Source organism: Bidens hawaiensis, unplaced genomic scaffold, assembly GCF_021521415.1.
Source record: "Bidens hawaiensis isolate Kalapana, Puna unplaced genomic scaffold, B.hawaiensis_p1.1 tig00042484_1, whole genome shotgun sequence".
Lineage (NCBI taxonomy): Eukaryota > Viridiplantae > Streptophyta > Magnoliopsida > Asterales > Asteraceae > Bidens > Bidens hawaiensis.
Genome location: NW_027497535.1, coordinates 25,056 through 48,444, shown reverse-complemented (window position 1 = coordinate 48,444; position 23,389 = coordinate 25,056). Strand labels below are relative to the sequence as shown.

General features: G+C 38.2%; 1 pseudogene; it reads right to left on the bottom strand.

Annotated features, from left to right (window-relative positions):
* The window catches only part of LOC143593680 (uncharacterized), a 75,662-nt pseudogene that overhangs the window by 38,512 nt on the left and 13,761 nt on the right, over nucleotides 1–23,389 (bottom strand).

Sequence of the window (23,389 nt, the reverse complement as noted above, 5' to 3'; positions counted from 1 at the left end):
AGGTCAATGCCAAGAGTAACATATCTTCATTTCTTCAATTCTATGCAAAAATCCTACACCCGATTGTCATTGTCTCAATATCGTTTTTCCGGTTATTAACTATAATTCAAAAAAAATAATATCAAATATTAATTTTCAATTTTATTATTTCAGGTTATTGTCCGACTCATAGATGCAGGCTTTCATGATTGATCAAGACTTCATAACATTTTTTTTATTATTTTATCATGTATAGATGATTTTTTTTGAATAATCGTGTATTTCAATATTTCAATATAATATGTACATTATATGTCCTATGTCAATAATCATGTATAGATTATTCTTTCCCGATTGATCAAGACTTCATAACCTGGATGTATATTTTGTTTTTCTTCTCCTTAATAAATTACATAATTAACTATTCCATTAATTCCAATTATTTTCTTTGACTTTCCTACTTTATGGTCATAACGGAATTCCCATGATTATATACATTGACTTTCCTACTTTATAATTTAAATTTCAATTTGTCTTCCTAATTAATGTCCATACTATCTGTTTGACTATTTTAAATTTGAATTTATAATTAATGTTTAAGCTTATTTTGACTTTCCCTTTTATTTATCAATTGTTTGACCATATTATTTTTGTTAAAAATATAATATCAATAGTTAAGGCAAATATAATTTTTAAATACAACAAATGTAACAAATTAAAATGCACTTTATTGTCATAACGGAATTCCCATTTTATATACATTGACTTTCTCAAGTAACTATTTCTTAATTTTGTTGCTTAATACAACTTATTCCATTTAAATTTCGTACACAATTTGTTTCCTTAATTATTAAATTAATAGACCGATTTTACAAATTAAGTTCATTTGTTTCCTCATTTACTATTTTTATAATATCAATGTTATTTATACAATAACATTTACACATACATAGAACCATTTTGACCATATCAATGAATTTGACTTCCTAATTAATTTCCATACTAATTGTTTGACTAATTTAAATTTGAATTTATAAATAATGTTTATGCTTATTTTGACTTTCCCTTTTATTTATCAATATTTAATTTATTTTCACAGATTATGTTAAATTTAGAAATAATTAAAAATATACTTTACAATTTCAATTTTGTTTCTAAATTTTTAAACGGGTCCCAAAACTTTCCTCATTTACTATTTTGACCATATTCTTTTTGTTATAAAAGTAATATCAGGCAAGTATAATTTTCTAAATACAACAAACGTAACAAATTCAAATATAGTTCTAAATGTTTCGACTTATATTATGATAAGCAATTCAAAAATATTTAAGTTAATTTGGTATTCGAAAATATTTAAGTTAATATTAAAGTTGATTTGAATATTTTATGACCATCAATTAAATAAGTTAATCTTGTATATTTTTGGTACAAGTTAATATTCTCTTACAATCCATTATTATGTTATTAAGAGTTACTAATAATGTTGAAAATAGTAACCGTAAATTTTTAATGGTCTTTAAGTGAAGCATAATTTATGCATGTTTATACATATAATTGTGTATTTATCAATAATAATAAATTGGAATTTAATTATGTTTTGACCGAAATCAAATATTAATTTGTATTAATTGTATTAACTTTGATTCAAGGAAAAGAAAAGACAGTGGACACATTTTGGATTTTTTTAAAAAATGCATATATATTAGTTGACATTTTGAAGTCAAAATATAACATTTTAAAATTAAAAGTTAGACCTTTTAATTCAAACATGGTTTGTTATTTTTTTTCAAGATGGTAGGCTACTAACTATCAATTTTTCAAGATGGTATTATTTAATTCAAACATGGTTTGTAATAAATGTTTTAAATTGTTGTGCAAATAAACACAGGTACTATCTTAGAGTAATAAATATTACAGTTATTGACGTGTAATAAATGTATTAGATAGTCTTTGTTAGTTGTATGTTTTTGTATTTGACTCAAATAAGTTATAATGTCTTATAATTCATGTAAAAATATCATTTATTTATAAGTACAACATTTGCATTTCATTAAATTTATATTATGTTGCATATATATTATGTTTTTAAATATGTTCCACCGTGTGTAACACGGGTACTATCCTAAATCAATATTGGAATCCAAAAATCTGTTTCTTTTAAGAGATTTGGATCACTTGAAGCTTGCTAATGTTATAAAGAAATGACACATTTAGATTTGGAAAATGATATTAGTGAGAAGGTAAAATGGTTGTTAGAGTGTGAAAACTATGAGTCAAATTTTGATGATCTTTCAAACTCTTTGGAATTTAAAGATAAAATTTAAGGTAACACCAATAACTTAGTTATGTAGTTGATTACTCTAAATTTTTTACTTTCATTGTTTACTTTGTGTTTTCTATTTAAGTTGTTAGTTTAGTTCATAACTAAAAACTTTCAAAAACAAACAATAAACTTCTATAATTGTTTATTTTGTTTGTTAAGTTGTGAAGATAATTTGCTTTTTTTGGTGAAACTTTTAAGAAGTTAATGGTTGGTAAATTTGTCTATATTGATTTTGTTATTTATCTATTTTCAACCCTTGTTCACATAAAGTCATTATGATATACGTTAACATTTTTGTTTAATTGTTAATTGAGTTCCATTGTTTGTTTGTTTTTTTTCAGACTTTGAGGCCGGATGATTTTGTTTGAGGACGGGAATTTTGAAGATCATGTTGGTATAAGACTGTTAATATCTAATATTTTCATGACTTTTGTTATAAAATTAGGTTTGTGAAATTAGTAACTGTTTATGTAAACAATGTTATTCTCTATATCTCCAATATATAGATATATGATATCTTTTTGGTTATAAATTTTATGATATCTTATGGTTGTTTATATATACTTTCTTACTTATCTAATGTCAACCCATGTGTAACACGGGTACTATTCTAGTTATTTATAAATTAACCAGTTATGTTTACTTATGCTACTGGTACTAAACAACCATCAATGAGTCTAATTCACCATCATTTACGACTAATGAGTATTCGTGAATATATGTCATTTATGGAAGATTAAATGCAAGCCCATAAGGGCAGGGGGGGTGATGGATGCCAATCACGCGTAATACCATCACGAACACCGCCGCTGGCCCCCCATCACACGTGATGGGGGTCCAGTTGTGATGGCCATCAGGTGGTGAGCCCCGAGAAACTGACCGTTGAGGAATAAAAATTTGACCACCACTATGCGTCGTTCCTCAATCTCTCAGCTTCGCGTTGCTTCTCCGTTGTTCCTCCGCCGTTCCTCAATCGCCTCAATCCTCCGCCGTTGCACACCTTCGCCGGAAGCCGCCGTTACTCAGGCTGTGACTTATTATTAGTTATTATTATTATTATTTGACGGTGAGATGATGCAATGGTGGGTGTAGGTTTGCAAGTGATGGGTGGATAACCAATTAAATAATTATAAAGGGTGGGTTTATTAAACCAACTAAAAACCCATCACACCATCACGACACCACCCCCACTAAAATTCCATCACTAGTGATGGAAAGTGGTGGGGTGAGGTGGCACACCCCCATTGGGTGTTGCAAGTGATGGGTGTGGAACCACCCCCACCCCCTAATATTTCATCCACAAAACACTTCGAAGACTGAATATTTGTCCCTAATAAGATCTCTTGCATATCTTTTGAGAATGATTTTTTGCCTCAAAATAATAGATATGTGTTTTTACACGAGACTAAATACAATCGCTAACTATTTCATCTACAAGACTCTTCAGAGATTTAATAGCAGTCTCAAATAAAGTCACTTGTAATATTTTTGATAGTGTTTTGTCAATCTATGATACTTTTCATAAAATTGTAGCATTTACGTTAAATAATTTTAGACTAAAATTCAGTCCTGGAATTTTTTTTATATAAAAGACATAGAAGACTGAATATTAGTCTGTAATTCGATTGGTTGAAGGACTATTAAGAACCAAGTTTCAGTCTCTACTATGCTTCCAAATTATTAGAGACTGAAGATTAGTCTCCCATACATTTACACCATTTTTCTTTACAGATGGAACGTTTGCCAATAAGTTTCCCTCCCGAAAGATATAATACCAATTCATATTTGTGACTGAATTTTAGTCTCAAATTAGGTACCAAAACATTAGCGACTGATTATTAGTCACTAAGATACATCTAATTAAATTCAGTCCCTAATAATATTAGTAACTGAAAAATCAGTCTCAGATACTTTTTATTCGGGACTGATATTTCAGTCCCTAATAGTTTAGTCTCTAATGCTCTCTTTTTTTGTAGTGATAATCCACAAAACGATTTCTGAATCAAGAAAAAGATAACCACATCAACAATTTTGAACAAAATTGGACCTCTAATTGAGGAGTAACATTGGTAATTTAACTTAAAATTAAGGAGCATATAACGATCAAAGATGTAACTGGTTACCATTAAAAAGAGAATAAATTAAAGTTGAAGACTAAGGAATTGGGTGAAACCGAGATTAATATAAAGCCCTTTGACGCTTGTAAAAACCCTAATAATACATATATGTAATCTATGTTGTCAAAAACCCTTTAGTTTGCGTTGGCCTTGGAGATGTATTACAAAACAGAAGTTAATATTTACAAGGAAACAAACAATATTTGTAGACTATGGAAGCTACACTATAATAACTTCCTTTTGTTTTCTAAAATATCTTTAAGTTACTCCAAGACAGTAAAAAACTCAATAGCTAATAAGGATCCTGATACACACACAAAAGAGTAAACTTTTAACCCTTGGTGCATATTTTATTCCATCCTCTTCAAAAAAACGTACTTAGGTCAACAGGTTCAATACAGAAGCATTCCTCAGAGTCCACATATCTTCTCTAAAAAATGAATATAATTATTTGGACATTATACATTTTACTAGGACTAAAAAAATCATACAGAGTTTGATAGAAATCCACTTAGACCAGTACAATTTTGCCAAAAGCTACAACATTAACCTTAACATTATAACTTTTGCAGTACATCTAAACACCCCAAAATCATGACTGAAAACCATCAACAAGCTGTAAATTAAAAAACATAAACACATATATTAAAGAAACTAGCAACAATATTAAGAGATTATAACAACAGGAAATTAAAAAAAAAATCCATACCGATTTAGATGTTGATGCAATTGTTAGGTTAAAAACAGAATAGAATCTGCAAAAACATATATAACATATATAAATTGATGCAATTAGCATAAGAATAAAAAGGAAACTTACTGAATTTGGGGGATCCAACCTTTTGGGGTCGAAGACGGTGAGTGGTGTCGAATAACCAACTTTGAAGATTCCCACCTCTGGCACATGTAATGAGCGTGTCTGATGTGTGTATAACGATGCTCTCACAACTAAGCTTTAAATTTATTAAACCAAATTCCTAAAGAAGCCACACAAAACCAGCAAGTGTACCGATCACTAATAGTATAGCACTAAGGAAGTCCGAGTGTCGAACACAAGGACACGTGAAAACGTATCTAATACTTAACCCTAAATAAAACTAACCTAAGAATAATGTATTTTAAATGATTTTTATATTATCAAATATTTAACCTAACTTAATTAAATTAACTTAAAAGACTTAATTTAAGAAAACTAGACGAAACTTTGAAAATACGATTTATCAATGGGAAAAACGTCTACCTAGGTAAGAATCCTATTGAAGGTATAGTAAGCTATTGGATTGTAGAATCTCACGGCACCGGTTCCTAAGGAATGACACAACTAAGGTTCACTCAGGAAGCTAGATTACCTCTCGGTCTCACTAACAAACCCTAACCTACACTTAGTTGGTTTTAAGAACAAACCGGGTGACGAATTGTTAACGTGCTCTAATGCCGACTCTCCTCTCGATCTCACCGACACACTACCCTAATGGAGACGAATACTACGTAACCAAGGATAGAGGAACAATTTATTTCAACTTAAACTAGGTCAACTAATCGCTCACAAACCCAAACCCGACAAGAACCGAACCCGCTCTCGCGCGATCATAATCCTAACAAGTAAAAGCTATGAGACGAGTTTACTTCCTATCACCTCTCGGTCTCAAGGAAGGTGTCTACCCACTGATTATATTCAATTAAAACACTCACATAAACCTTACGGTTGATCAACCCGCAAACAAACCCTAAACACTAAGTAAAGAGTCCTAACAAGCAACAATCAATCAAAACTCATTCAATTAATTAAAGCAAGAGGTTTATAAGTGTAATTAGCAAATTTACAGCCACTAAACACAACCTAATTCAATGTTAAACCAAACTTTACATTAAAAATTTAAGCCATGATCATCAACAATCCAAACTACTTACTAAAACCTAACAATAATCATCTAACCTAGGTAGAACTAACTACTTTAGCCACTCATTGATTTTGGACAGCAGCAATTATTCAAATTAAACATCAAAAACATCAATATAAACATAAGAAAACTCATTCAATGATCAAGAACTATCAAACACAAGTCAAACTTTAAATTACTTGCAAAACAATCCAACAAAAAGCTTAAACTTAACTAGTTAGTTATCTTGAACAAAAGAACAAAGTTTATGAATGATTACTTACGTTATATGAGTTGAGATTATGAGATTATAAGACCCTTAGCTGCTGCAAAAGACTCTCCTTGGTGTTCTTCTTCCTCTCCAGCCGTCACAACCACCAACCCTAGCCGCCAGACGTTTTTTTTCTTCTCCCCTTGCTGCTGCCGATCGGAACTTGTGTAGGTGTTAGGGATTTTTTTTATTTTTTTCTTTTAATTAATATAATAAGGCATGAAAGGCTCTAATTTGTGAGCTTGGGTCGGGCCTTGAGTTGTAGTATTGAAAGTTGACCAATTAAGCCCCTAAACTCTTCAAATTTCACTCTTTTTTCCATCAACTTTAAAAACCTACAAGTAAACATTCAACTTTGTAAAATCAAGCATAATCAAACCATAAATCTTAATAATTATACTAATAAAGTTTGTAAAACATGATAAAATTCTGTGGAAAGTAAGTGTGTTTTACAACACATCAAACATCCCCACACTTAAGTCTTTTTCGTCTCTGAAAAAGTCTAATGTAGTTGGATCAGAATCGTAAAATACAGTCTTAAAAACATATAGGTTAATTTTTTTAAAGCTTAGAAGAACGCAAAAACCGCGATCACCGATATTGTTGTCCACTTAAATCCATGCCTTAATCTTTACCTGGACAAATAAGATCCGACAATAATATTACTCAGTGGTTTACACAATTAAGACCCGCTTATTTTTAGCTTTTACCGGACTAGACCACCCCAACTTGACTTAAACCTCAAAATTAGCATAATTAAAACTTTTGTTGCTTTATATTTTTTTTCATGAATAGTTAAGACGATCAAGGGTATTGTTTATCCACCTAAGCTTAAGCATCAAAGTCTACCAAGCAGCCATTAGATACAATTAAGGTTCAATTAATTAATAGCTAGTGTTCCCCACAACATGACATACCTCCGTTATCAAGCAATACTACGAAACCATCACCATAGGTGAGTATGCAAAATTTCATCTGTAGGGCTTACATGTAGCGTGTCCCTTGTGGTCCGTTTCTTAATGGTAATGAGACGCGAGCAAGGGGACCCCACATGGCTAACAACGTGGATGATCAAGTCTGTAGTGTATTTGTACTTTTGTACTTTTGTGATCATGTTTATAGACTTATAAGGGTTTGCTCTTTGGCTTTATTTTAAATATCCACAACCCCACTTAGGAATTGTGAATACCCAGATGAATAGATTGCATACAGACCCATGGTCTCCGGACCCAAAGCATCCCATCAATACAGGATTTAAGCTTATAAAACCATACGCCAATGAGGTGTAAAACACTAAACTAACAGTTTAAGATTTATATCACAGGCTACATGGCATAATCTAACGTTAAACCTACCCAAGCATCATATGATTACGTATTCAAATTTTTAAAACTCATGAAACTTCCACTTTTTCATACCAAAATTTGAGGCTTGAGTATGGCCCGACCTTTCATTGCCTATTTTCCACGGACAAAACGCTTTACCCACAAAAGATTTCCGTTTTAACCATTTTATCAAATTTGCCCTTTCATTTTCAAGGCTGCGCCTACCGACGCAACCCAAGTTAAGTGTGTTTTCTTTTATTTATCTCATATTATTAGTAGTTTGAAAAACCGATTTCCGATAAATGTCATCATCTCCCACTTTAACGCAAAAAAAACTAAAAACAAGGGACATTTATATATATATATATATATATATATATATATATATATTTTAACATAATAAAACTTACGAAAACGAAAAAAAAAACAAAAACCAAGTGAAAACTTTTTATTATTTTTTTTTTAAATTTTTTTTCTACAACTAAGTAAAATAAATTCCCATCCCCACACTTAGAACGAATCATCCTCGATGAGAACAATGAAAAGAAATAAAATAAAATAAAAACTGAAAAATAAAATTAAAACTTAAAGCAAAAATTAAAACAGAGAACGGGTTACTCCCCTAGCTTAGATGCAGATTCTTCATCAGCTGTGTATCAATTAAACGACCGATAGCATTTCATTCGCGGCCGCAACCTCGGGTGAACCAGTTCCAAAACGCCATCAGAGCTACCATGCGCATAATAATACCTGCAATAACTCAAACTCGCTCGCATGTAGCGGCGTACAAAACAGAAAACAAAAGCATAAGAAATAAACATATTTTGTGTTTTTGATTTTTTAATTTTTTTTTATTTTTATTAAATATTTAATTTTTTTGTATTTTGGAATTTTTTTTATAAATAAAAATAAAACAAATAAAAACAGGGAATAAAGAAATTCGTAATACAAACTCTACAACTCGGGCTGTCTCCCGAGTGATGCATCCATCACGTCTATTCCTCGGTGAATGAGTCAAGGTAGAACACCTCGACTGTCTGATCAGTTATCGGCTCGCCTATGTAGTGTTTCAATCTATGACCGTTCACTTTAAACTTCCCTCTTTGATCTTGTATCTCAATCGTGCCATACGGGAAAACCTCAGTGGCTGTGAACGGTCCCGACCATCGGGATTTCAACTTTCCCAGGAATAACCTCAACCGGGAGTTATATAGTAAGACCTTATCCCCACACTTAAACTGCTTATTACCCTTCAGTTTTCTATCATGCAGTTCCTTCGTATGCTCCTTATACCGAAATGATTGTGCATACGCGTGATCCCGGAGCTCCTCTAACTCATGTAACTGATGGAAACGATTACCCTCTGCGGCGGATAAATCAAGATTAACCCTTTGAAGGGACCATGAAGTGCGGTGTTCCAATTCAACAGGGAGATGACAGGCCTTCCCATAAATCATTCGAAATGGTGTGGAACCAGTCGGAGTCTTGTAGGCTGTACGGAAGGCCCAGAGAGTCATCTAATTTGTCAGACCAATCCCGACGATTTGAACCAACCATTTTCTAGAGAATACGTTTGATTCCCCGATTACTCACTTCTACTTGCCCACTAGTCTGTGGGTGGTAGGCGGTCGCGAGCCGATGGGTGACCACATAACGCCGCAACGCCCTATCCATCTGCGAGTTGCAAAAGTGAGTACCTCGATCACTAATCAAGGCTTTCGGGACTCCAAAACGAGCAAATAAACTTTTTAAGAAACGGACTACCACTCGGGCATCATTGGTGGGTAGAGATTTGGCCTCAACCCACTTAGAAACGTAATCGACGGCCACGAGTATGTACTTGTTTCCACGCGAAGATGGAAACGGTCCCATGAAATCAATACCTCAAATATCAAAAACCTCACAAACTTGAATATCATTCTGGGGCATTTCGTTTCGCAAAGAAATGTTGTCAACACGCTGGCAACGATCACAACTCTTAACGAACAGATGAGCATCCTTAAAGATAGACGGCCAGTAAAAACCAGAATCAAAGACTTTCTTCACCGTAGAACTCACACCGTGGTGACCTCCTGTCGGTCCCACATGACAATGGCTCAAAATTTGCCATCCTTCCTTGACATCTACACACCTCCTAATAAGCTGATCAGCACCGATGTGAAAAAGATACGGGTCATCCCAAAGGTAAAATTTGATATCCGCAAAAAATTTCTTCTTTTGCTGGTAAGACATCTTTGGGAGGTATCCGTCAGCAAGATAGTTCGCGAAATCAGCGAACCATGGAAAACCTTCCTCTTGCGCCGTAACAAACTCAGACTCTCCGTCAGAAAACGATCGTCGATCCTGATCCCCGAATTTCCTAAATCAACTCTGTTGGCACATGATGTCAGTAGTTCAGTATATAGTGTCAGTAATCGAGTCGTTTGGATTTGTATTTTGTGTTAAGCGAAGTTAGCTAACAAGTTCGCTGATATAGGCGAACTTGTTAGATAAGCGAAGTTAGTGACAACTTCGCCTGAACATGCCAGGCGAAGTTGTCGTGTTATATAAACATAGGTTACGGCTTAGAGTTAATCAGTTTTTAGTTTACGAGTTTATGAGTTCTGTAATCAGTGATTGATATCACATGTTTCCGGTTGCAATATAACGAGTCTTTGTTTATTGTAACGTGTGTTCGATCGTGTTAACTCGTATCGTCTTCTATGCTCGTAACGTCTTACGTAGGGATTCCGCACCTATGTAAAACGAGATATTCCGTGTAGATCCGGCTGGGAACCTACAAGTGGTATCAGAGCCTTAGGCTCTTATGCTATGGTTCGAGATCTGCGTTTTGGTGTTTCTGGCACGTTTCTGATGTGTTTCTGGCCGAACAGCCGCCGCAGGCGAAGTTATGGGGTTCAGGCGAAGTTGTCGCTTAAATTTTAGGGTTTAGGCGAAGATATAAGGTTAAGCGAAGTTATTCACAACTTCGCCTACCTCACAAGTTCCCTTATCTCAGGCGAAGTTATCTGTCAGGCGAAGTTTTGGACATGCGAAGTTAAGGATGGGCAAAGTTGACTTTTAGGCGAAGTTGACTTTAGGCGAAGTTAAAAAAAAAAAAAAAAAAAAAAGAGTTTTCGTCTGTATGGCCAGGTGTACGCGATTATTGTGAGACCGAAGACGTTGTTCCGTCAACGAGTGAAACTTGTTATCTCTTGGTCTTACGTGTGAACAAATACGTGTCAACTCTGGATATGGAGTTGAGGTTGTGAATGGGATATTGATTGAAACTGGATATTGACACATATTTGGGTGTTTGTGGGCAATAAAATAGTTGTTGTTCGAGGTTGACCAACTGAAGAAAGTCAAATTGAACTGAAGGTTTTCGTCATTACTGGATTGCGGTCAGAGCATATTATTTATGTTATTTTCAAGGCGTTCGAGAATTGGATCCTGAAACGTGATGCTTATTTATTAAAGTGAAAATTCTGGAACAAGTTGGATTTAATCGGGAATTAAAGTGTTTATGTTCTTGATCGTTATCCCTGGTGATTGAAGATGCTTCGGATTAATTAATGGTCATGTGTGTTAGATTCTGTCAAGGTGGTTTTGTGATGAAATTGATCACTTGATGTTGAGTAGTTGAAGATTAAACCTTATCGTATGCCGACGTGTTGGTGAAGTTGTGGAGGGAGCCCAACTTCACGTGTTGTGAAGTCAGAAGGACTCACGTGATTGGTTGAGATGATCAATTAGGCACGGGGATGCATGCATTTCAAAGACCTCAATCTATATAGTCGGAGAAGCTTACACTGAAGGGGAGATCTGATATGGAAGACGCTGGGTGATTGGTAGATTTGTGAAGCTACAAGACAGTTTCAGACACGGCTGGTTGAAGAGCAAACAGAAGATCATCAGTTAAGAGGGAGTCTGTTGGTGCATGTTTTGTAATAGATGATCTTTTGTGTTTGTTAGAATTGAGAGCAACGGTCAAAGGGGAGTCTGTTGGTGCATTTTGTGACCGTCGCTATGCAATTCTGTTCAGCGGAAACGAAGTACGAAGTTAGAACAACTTCGCCATAGGCGAAGTTGTAACAACTTCTGCCATAGGCGAAGTTAGAACAGCTTCGCCTTAGGCGAAGTTGTAACAACTTCGCCTACAGGCCCAAGCCCGTGAAGTTGTTTATATATATATGTATATATATATATGTGTCTTGGTTAGGTTTGAGAAAATCCAGAAAAGTTAGAGTGTGTTTTGTGTAGTTCAATTGTCTAGAGAGGGAGAGTCGTGTGGGACGACCCGAGGTAGAGCTCACCTCGGGTCGGCCGTCATTTTTTTTCGTGTTTGGTATGTAACGTGTTTGGTTATTATATAAAAGATCTGCAGATGTGTTTATCCCATTCGTGTGTTTGTTCGTGTATGTGTTTGTGTGTAATTGTGTTCTTCGTCTTCTACACCATTAAACGAGTCTAGGAGGATTCCGCACTCCTAGACCTCGTGCGGATCTCGTATCGATCGGCGACGCCCCGGGGGACCTACAAGAGTGTGTTTTGTGTAGTTCAATTGTTTTGTGTAGTTCAATTGTTTTAAAACTTAATTGCAAATTGTTCAAATTATAGGGTTTGTTTTGAAAATTTTAATACCGGCGAAGTTATCCATAACTTATCCATAACTTCGCCTGCAAGGCGAAGTTATCCATAACTTCGCCTGTATGACGTTGACCCTATATAAAGGATATTAAAGGTCAGACTGTTCATTATTTCAACAAAACCAGTGAACTTATACTTTCGTAACCCTAAGCGAAGTTATCGATCGAATCTTCTGTGTTCACTTTTCTCAGTTCTAATACGTGATTAAAGGTGTGTAGGGTAGTCGAATCGTATAATCTTTGTCAATTGATGTTATTCAGAGGTCGTATCTACCCGATTAGCGACCTCGTTTATATGAAACCTTAACACCCGATTTTCAAACATGTTTTTACGTGGTCATACTCAACTTAATCGTCTAGATCTTCATAATATCATGTGTTTATCACCGAACATTCTCCAAATTGATCCAATTCGTTTCGTTTGAAAGTCTAATCTGTCGCCGTTTCATATTCGGCGAAGTTGCAGTTTAGGCGAAGTTATCCGTAACTTCGCCTGAGGTTCAACTTCGCCTAATAATTAATTAGGTTACAGTATATGAGGCGATGTTGTGGTTAGGCGAAGTTATCATTAACTTCGCCTGGGCCTTTTTACTTAACTGTTATCCGGTGAAGTTCAAGTTGAAGCGAAGTTGTTCCCAACTTCGCCCCACCTCTAACTTCGCCTATACAGAACAGATCACAACTTCGCTCATGGTAACAGGCGAATTTGTGATTTGCTTTGACGTTTATCTAACTTAGTCTGTTTGATGCAGATATGGCTGCTGTAACTGGAGCAGGCGGTGCAGGCGGTGATGATGGAGGTGATAACCAGCGACAGTTCTTCCCGGGTCATAACATGTACATAACATTAGACCCGGAGGCGAGCGGTGTTGATGATTTCCGCGAAATCATCACATTCTTACTCCGCTCGCGTATATTCCACGCGATTACAACAACTCTGCCGATATCCTTGCCAAACATTGAGGATTTTTGGCAGACTGTGGAATATGACTGTCGCGTCGAGCCCTCGGTGATGCGCGAACGGTCAACAATCAGATTGTTCAGTTCTCATCTGAACAAATCCGGGCGGCTTTACGGTTTGGAGATGAGACATGAGACGATCCGACAGATTTCTTCGCTCCATTCCGTGATGGAGCGTTTCTGAGAATGGGATACTCTGGTCCCTTGGGGGATACGCAGAGACGTAAGGGGTTTTTACTAGACCAGTGGTGCTTTCTCATGCATGTCATGATTGTATGCATGTCAGGAAGAAAGGCTGGCACTGATGGCATGGGCGCGACCATGCAGTCAGCGATGACTGCTCTGACTTATAATAAGCGTTACAGCTTTAGTCAGATGGTCTTCTACGAGATAGATCGACAGAGAAGAGCGGTGGCGCGTGAGAGATTTATTATGTATCCAAGATTCATTCAGATGATCTTGAATCACGTTGCTCCAACGCTACCTCAGCGCCGCCCAATTAGATACGTGGAAAGTGTGAGCAAATGGATCTTCGCCCAATGCAGATCTTCAAGTGCGAGGAGCAAACCTGAGCTCCGTCCTCGACATACTCCACTTTTTGGGTACTTGATCAACCCGGAGTATGTGCCAGCTCTTGGGGACGAGTTTCGGGACCCGGCACCACAACAGGCAGGAGCACCTCAAGCTATACCTGCTGCTCCTGTTGTGTCACCGGAGGAGAATGTAGACCTTGACGCTGCGTTTGGTGGTCAAGGCTTCTTTGATATGGATCGGGTGGATCCAGAGGAAAATGTACAAGTTTCAAGTGTGAATGTGACTAGGACAGCTACAACGGTGGCTGATTCTGATTCTGATTCTGATGATGAGTTGGCTGAAGCGAGACGAATTCTAGTTAACCAAGAACGGGTTCAAGGGAAAAGAAAGAGAACTGATGATGACAGCGAGTCAGATTATGAAGAAGAAGTTCATCAGTTGATTCGGAGATCAAGAAGGGAACGGGCAGGTGCAGGTTCGGGAGCCGGTGAGAGCTCAAGGGTGGTACGTTTCACCCCACCCGCACTGTCCGGTATGACTATTGTTCATTACAAGTTACAAGGCCAAGCGCCACGGACGTTCCCGTGGTGGCTACCTCATATGCCTTTGGCCTCCCACCCACTACATTCCAACTATCCGCTCCGGAGATTGTATCGTTGCCACCTCCAACTCTTACTCCAACGGAGGTCGTGGCACGATTTATTGAGTCGACGGTTGTGGCCACTGCAGGGTTATCGGTGACGATACCACCTGCGGTTACGTCTATGCCTACTTCTGAGGTCCCGGTTACATCGGAAATCCCTCCTCAGTACACTCAAGATATATCACATCTGAGGTTTGATTTCGATGCAACCTTATCAGACTCTGAATGAATAGCATCACTTGAACGGGTCGTGGCAGAACAATCAAGGGTGAATCTTATCCAGACCCATGCTATTCAACGCCTCGTTGCAGAGAATCAGATACAGTCGTCCCTGCTGATAGAACATGGCAAAATCATTGATGCTTTGAAGGAGTTCTTGGCATCTCAGGGGGAGACGAGCTGTAAGGGCGATGAGCTGAGGACTAAGAAGCGAAATGACAGAGACGATGATCCTAATGCATAGAAAGGTGCAGGTGGAGAGTTGCCAAGAACTGATCAAGCTCTTGGGACTTCCACAACTCAGGGGGAGTCGACAAGTGCAGCTGGTGGTGATGATGTGGTGGTAGTGGACGTTGAGGAGATGGATGATGAATTTGTAGGTGATGATGATGTATTACCGGTGGATGAGATAGAGAAGATTAGTACAGAGATTGTTATTGAAAATGATATAGAAGAGGGAGAGATAGTAGAGGAGAATCTGGAGCATGAGATTCCAGAAGTCGATAAGGCAGATATGAGTCAAGAGATTGGAAATGATGAGACGGAATGGGAAGAGCAGCCAAGATGGAAAGAAGGCTATGCTCAATGGTTTGTGATAAGGTTGAAGAAACCGGCGGTTCCTACTATGTTTAAGAAGAGTTACAACATTAGAGGCTATGCTGAATCGAGAAAGGGGATTATATGCTGGATATATGATGAGCAGTTGAGGCTCTTTGTAATTAAAAGATATGATGGCGTTCAGTACTTCAAAAGATTGTTGAGATCATTGAATACATTGCCAGAATGTGAAGTAAAAGACTTAGCCAGATTGGGGTTAATAAACAGAAGTGATGATAACATGGCTAGAGTCATTGGGAAGATTGTTTGGAAGGAAAGTATAAAAGAGAAGAAGTTCGAGCTGTTGAAACCACAAAAGGGAAAACTCATTGAAGACAAAGATAGAGGGATGAGAGCAGATGGCAAACCTTGGATGATTATGAAGTATAAGCCGATCCGGTGTTTAAAAGAAGTGCTGATGAAACAAATGCCCAAGGATGTGCTGAAGGATCTGAAGTGGTGGTATGTAGATTGTGAAACAGCTGAAGCAGTAATGGAGGACGAAGATGAACAAGAGTTGCTGAGAGTCTATGATCCGATGCATCTAGTGAACTTGTCGCAAGCTGATCTGCAGGTGCTGAATGAGAAGAAGATATTTTATATTCCTGCTTGGAAAGACGAAGCGAAGAAATATCAAAGAATTGTATCAGTTTGTGTACGTGAAGGAGTTCATGCTTAAAGATGAAGATACAAGACTGTTGAAGATTACAAGACGCGTGTTTGAAGATAAAGATTGAAGCTACTGCCAAGGGGGAGTCTGTTGGTACATGATGTCAGTAGTTCAGTATATAGTGTCTGTAACCGAGTCGTTTGGATTTGTATTTTGTGTTAAGCGAAGTTAGCTAACAAGTTCGCTGATATAGGCGAACTTGTTAGATAAGCTGAACATGCCAAGCGAAGTTGTCGTGTTATATATACATAGATTACGGCTTAAGGTTAATCAGTTTTTAGTTTACGAGTTTACGAGTCCTGTAATCAGTGATTGATATCACGTGTTTCCGGTTGCAATATAACGAGTCTTTGTTTATTGTAACGTGTGTTCGATCGTGTTAACTCGTATCGTCTTCTATGCTCGTAACGTCTTACGTAGGGATTCCGCACCTACGTAGAACGAGATATTCCGTGTAGATCCGGCTGGGAACCTACAAACTCCTTCTAGACGTGAAAGAGGATCGGCCGCCACATTCTCGGCCCCCTTTTTATCACGGATCTCTATATCAAACTCTTGAAGTAACAGGATCCATCAGATAAGACGAGGCTTAGCATCCTGCTTGCTAAAGAGATATCGAATAGCGGCATGATCCGTATAAACAATCGTCGTTGGACATAACCATATAGGACCTAAATTTATCAAAAGCGAACACCACAGCTAAAAGCTCTTTTTCGGTGGTGGTATAGCTTTCCTGTGCACCATTTAAGGTCCAGCTCGCATAGTAGATCGGATGGAAGTGTTTATCCTTCCGTTGTCCTAGAAACGCTCCGACTGCGAAGTCGCTCGCGTCACACATCAACTCGAATGGTAACGACCAGTCAGCAACCATGATCGGGGCGTTGACGAGTTTGTATTTTAGAAGATCAAACGCCTCGATACACTGCTCAGAAAAAACAAATGGATCATCCTTCTCCAAAAGTTTGGTCATGGGAATCGCAATCTTAGAAAAATCTTTGATGAACCAACGGTAGAAACCGGCATGACCTAAAAAACTACGAATGGATCTCACAGAAGTAGGCGGGGGAAGATTTGAAATGTTCTCGACCTTTGTCCGGTCAACCTCTATCCCTGCACTTGAGATCCGATGACCCAGAACAATGCCCTCGCGAACCATGAAACGACACTTCTCCTAGTTAAGGACTAGGTTGGTGTCAACGCAGCGGGACATCATCCTCTCAAGATTTGACAAACAATGATTGAAGGAACTCCCAAATACGAAAAAATCATCCATGAACACCTCCATGGAGTCCTCGATCATATCATGGAAAATGGCCACCATACACCTCTGGAATATGGCCGGAGCGTTACAAAGTCCGAACAGCATACGTTTGTAAGCAAACGTTCCGTAAGGGCAGGTGAAAGTGGTTTTCTCCTGGTCATCGGGAACTATCGGAACCTGGAAGTACCCGGAGAAACCATCTAGGAAGCAGTAGTACTGCTGACCAGCTAAACGCTCTAACATTTGATCAATGAAGGGTAAAGGAAAGTGGTCCTTCCTGGTGGCATCATTTAGTCTGCGATAGTCGATGCGGACTCGCCATCCCGTCACAGTCCTAGTGGGAATAAGCTCGTTCCTCTCATTGGTGACGACAGTCATACCACTCTTTTTAGGAACCACTTGGACTGGACTCACCCAAGCACTATCAGAAATGGGTAAAATGATCCTCGCATCAAGGAGTTTAATGATCTCCTTCTTAACGACATCTTGCATTTTCGGATTAAGCCGCCATTGCGGCTGAACGACAGTTTTGAAATTTTCCTCTATGAGGATATTATGAGTGCAAAACGAAGGGTTGATACCCTTGATGTCGATAATCTTCCATGCAATAGCCTCTTTGTGCTCTCGTAGCACCCTCAACAACTTCTCTTTCTCAACCTCGGTCAGAGCAGATGCAATGATAACCGGAAGCTTGCTCTCTTCATCTAAAAAAGCATACTCAAGGTGTGCGAGCAAATCCTTAATCTCTAAGGAAGAAGGAGGACTCTCGACCGAAGGTCGGTCCATAGGATCGTCTCGTACGATCTCAGCAGACACGCCAGATTCAGGGGTATGCGACTCGGTGTCGTCATCTAAGGGCTGATTGGTAACGACAACCATTTCAATCTTTGGAATCTCCCTATCGAGAATCTGGGTGTCGGAGGCAGATCCTCCACAAATTTCGTTGAGAAACTCCCTGACATGCTCCATGATGGTATCAATGAAGTATAAGGAGTAATCAGCAGACTTGGGGTACTTCAGTGACTGTCGAACGTCGAAGGTTACGTTCTCATCCCCAACTCTTAAGATTAATTTACCCTCGCAGACATCGATCAATGCCTGTGCAGTGGCAAGGAATGGTCGGCCCAAGATAAGTGGGACACTATCGTCATCGTTCATGTCCAGGATGACAAAGTCCACCGGGAAGATGAACTTGTCGACACGAACAAGCATGTTCTCGACCACCCCTCGGGGGTATTTTACAGAATGATCAGCAAGCTGGATACTCATACGAGTAGGCCTTGGTTCGCCTAGACCCAACTTGCGATACACGGAATACGGCATGAGATTAATACTGGCACCAAGATCTGCCAGCGCATGAACAACCGTATTATCACTCAAGATGCAGGGAATCGTGAAACTCCCAGGATTGGACATCTTTTCTGGTAACTTTCTCTGCAAGACTGCAGAGCAACCATCACTCAGAGGAATGGAAGAGACTTCGGCTACCTTCTCTTTTTTCGAGAGAATATCCTTAAGAAACTTTTCATATTTGGGCATTTGCGTAAGTGCCTCAAGGAAAGGAATATTAAGATGAAGTTGCTTCAGAAGATCAAGAAATTTGGAGTTCTGCTCCTCGTCTCCATCCCTACGGACTCTCCGGGGATATGGGAGTCTAGGTTTGTAGACTCTCGGTGGTGTGCTGGGTAATGGCTGATTCTCGGCTTGTGCTGTACTTCCGGGGTTGTGCCTCTGATGCACCTTGGCCGGTGGAGACTCCAACTAAATCTCCTCGTCTACCTGCTCCTCTACATCTACCGCAGGTTCGTTAAGGACTCCTCTCGTCGCTTCCTGAATCACGGGCTCGCTACGTGCCCCTGCACCGCTCCTCGTCGTCACAGCCTTTGCGAACGCCTTCGGATTTTGTTCAGTGTTACTTGGAAGTGTACCTGGTGACCTCTCATTTAGACGACTTGCTATCTCTCCCATTTGACGCTCACAATTTTGAATTGACGCTCCTTGGTTTCTCATGAATGACTCGTGCTCCCGAAATTTCTCTTGAGTTTCTTTGTGACGGCAATCCTCTCGAGTCATGAGTTGCGACAGCATCTGTGTCTGCTGTGCCATCATCTCCTCTAACGTGGGCTTCTTCTCCCCACTACTCGTTCCCTCACCGGAATCCTGGAATAGGCTCTGACGTTGCTGGAAGCCGGACTGATTTCCGTTCCTCCAGTTGGAATTTTGGTTACCTCTCCACCCCGAATTATAAGAATTGAAAGAGTTTTGATTTCGGTTTGGATTATTAAAGAAGTCGACTGCCTCCTCCTGGAAACCTATGGGGCACTGAAAGGTATCATGCCCCCTACAGATCTCGCATAACTTACTTTTCACCTGCAGGTCCTTCATGATCTTTGCTAACGCCTCAACTTGTGCCGCAAGTGCGGTGCTCGTGTCGACCGAATGCATGCCGCGTGATAAGGCGTCGACGGTTTTGGTACTCTTAGCTGGTGGTCGCTGGTATCCACTCATGTCTAAACCACTAAACAAGGCAATGCACTCATCCTTATCCTTCGTGGTCAATAGGTTACCTCCCGCAGCCGTGTCGAGCATACTCTGTGTCGCGTACGTCACTCCGTTGTAGAAATTCTCAACAACCGCCCAGTCTTGTAGGCCGTGGTTCGGACATATAGCAAGTAGATTTTTAAATCTCTCCCACGCCTCGTAGAAACTCTCAGTGTCCTCCATCTGGAAAGAATGGATCTGGTTACGCAAACAAGCGGCCTTAGCCAGAGGATCGTATTTTTCGAGAAATTGGGTCTGCATGGCATCCCAAGTAGCAATGGATCCCTGTGGGAGGGACTCAAGCCACAGACTCGCATGATCAACGAAATAGAACGGAAAGATTCGGAGTTTGATGGCGTCTTCGGATACGCCGACAAGATGAAACGTGTCACAAATTCGTGTAATGCGAGTTATATGAGCATGTGGGTTATCATGGAGCAACCCATGAAATTGAGCAGAATGAGCAATCGTGTTTAGAATATTGGATGGAATCTGCCAAGTCGTTTGAAGTCCTATAGCTGGTGGAGCAATGCTGGATCTCGCGCCAGCATCGACTGGACGGGCCCGGTCTGCAACTGTCCTCCTCGGTGGTGGATTCGCGTCGCCCATAATCCTATCCCTAATGAAGGGTTCATAAAAAGTAGGAGAAGAGAATGTATTACCGACGGACGTAGATGAACTGGAAGACGGGTTTGTACGACGTCTCTCACGAAGCTCTCTCTCAGGTTCGGAAAATCCTTCGGTGTCTGGTGGTCCTAGAGATCGAGTACGTCGCATACAACTATTAAAATAAATAAAGTAAACTAAAATTAGCTAAACTATTTTAAACTAACAAACAAAACAAATAAGAAAAACAAGTAGTAAACAAGGCAAGTCCTAACTCGAGTCGTTCTTAATACGCCTCTAACCGTGTCCCCGGCAACGGCGCCAAAAACTTGATGTGTGTATAACGATACTCTCACAACTAAGCTTTAAATTTATTAAACGAAATTCCTAAAGAAGCCACACAAAACCGGCAAGTGTACCGATCACTAATAGTATAGCACTAAGGAAGTCCGAGTGTCGAACACAAGGACACGTGAAAACGTATCTAATACTTAACCCTAAATAAGACTCACCTAAGAATAATATATTTTAAATGATTTTTGTATTATCAAATATTTAACCTAACTTAATTTAATTAACTTAAAAGACTAAATTTAAGAAAACTGGACGAAACTTTGAAAATACGATTTATCAATGGGAAAAACGTCTACCAAGGTAAGAATCCTATTGAAGGTATAGTAAGCTATTGGATTGTAGAATCTCACGGCACTGGTTCATAAGGAATGACACAACTAAGGTTCACTCAGGAAGCTAGATTCATCTCGGTCTCACTAACAAACCCTAACCTACACTTAGTTGATTTTAAGAACAAACCGGGTGACGAATTGTTAACGTGCTCTAATGCCGACTCTCCTCTCGGTCTCACCGACACACTACCCTAATGGAGACGAATACTACGCAACCAAGAATAGAGGAACAATTTATTTCAACTTAAACTAGGTTAACTAATCGCTCACAAACTCAAACCCGACAAGAACCGAACCCGCTCTCGCTCGATCCTAATCCTAACAAGTAAAAGCTATGAGATGAGTTTACTTCCTATCACCTCTCGGTCTAAAGGAAGGTGTCTACCCGCTGATTATATTCAATTAAAACACTCACTTAAATCTTACGGCTGATCAACCCGCAAACAAACCTTAAACACTAAGTAAAGAGTCCTAACAAGCAACAATCAATCAAAACTCATTCAATTAATTAAAGCAAGAGGTTTATAAGTGTAATTAACAAATTCACAGCCACTAAACACAACCTAATTCAATGTTAAACCAAACTTTACATTAACAATTTAAGCCATGATCATCAACAATCCAAACTACTTACTAAAACCTAACAATAATCATCTAACCTAGGTAGAACTAACTACTTTAGCTACTCATTGATTTTGGACAGCAGCTATTATCCAAATTAAACATCACAAACATCAATATAAACATAAGAAAACTCATTCAATGATCAAGAACTATCAAACACAAGTCAAACTTTAAATTACTTGTAAAACAATCCAACAAAAAGCTTAAACTTAACTAGTTAGGTATCTTGAACAAAAGAACAAAGTTCATGAATGATTACTTAAGTTATATGAGCTGAGATTATGAGATTATAAGACCCTTAGCTGTTGCAAAAGACTCTCCTTGGTGTTCTTCTTCCTCTCCAGCCGTCACAACCACCAACCATAGCCGCCACAAGTTTTTTTTCTTCTCCCCTTGCTGCTGCCGATTGGAACTTGTGTAGGTGTTAGGGTTTTTTTATTTTTTTCTTTTAATTAATATAATAAGGCATGAAAGGTTCTAATTTGTGGGCTTGGGCCGGGCCTTGAGTTGTAGTATTGAAAGTTGACCAATTAAGCCCCTAAACTCTTCAAATTTCACTCTTTTTTCCATCAACTTTAAAAACCTACAAGTAAACATTCAACTTTGTAAAATCAAGCATAATCAAACCATAAATCTTAATAATTATACTAATAAAGTATGTAAAAATGATAAAATTTTATGGAAAGTAAGTGTGTTTTACAACATATCAGTTTCTCCCCGGTGTAAACCTGTTTTGAGATGCTTACCATAGATGATAATAACAATGCATACGTAGTTTGAATAATTAAAGAGATAATTCTAAAGAGAGAATGAGGCCAATTACCTTAGATAGGAGTGTTGGACTAGAGCAGTCAAATTTAGGAGAAGGGTCGATTTAGGGAAAACTTTTCAAATATCGGAAGGGAGGAGGCGTGAACAACAACTAGCATTAACATATACTTATGTTTTCTTTTAATTAAATTTTTTTAAACTAAACAAGTTCAGAAAATGTATATCAAAATATTAACCTACAACTTAACATATTAAAATTAAACACATTACTTAAAAAAAATAAGAAAACGGAATTAGCCATTTGCAATAATTTCAAAATGATATTAAATGTGCGTAATTGGACAAACCACAAGTACTAAAATGACACTTAACTCTATAAATAATGAAAAACAAAAGTTTACAATTAATGAATCTCTAAAAATCACTTTGAATACAACATTTGAAGTTATATCCAAACTTTTTCAGTAATATTTACATATCTGGACCCGTTTTATGTGTTATCAGGACACCCGAACCAACCTTATTGTAAATAAGTGGGTCTTATAGGTTCGGGTCTTGCCATGTTCATGTAAGGAGCAAATGGATCACACTCGCGAGACATGACCCAAAATGAACTTATTTAATGGTATTCTTATGACTTGGAAACCAGCCCTATTGGAAATAACCGGTTTTGACCTATTTATGTACGAATCGATTATTTACTGTCTCTTTATTTCACATAGTTTTTTTTTAAGGTATATCTTTCTTCCTACCT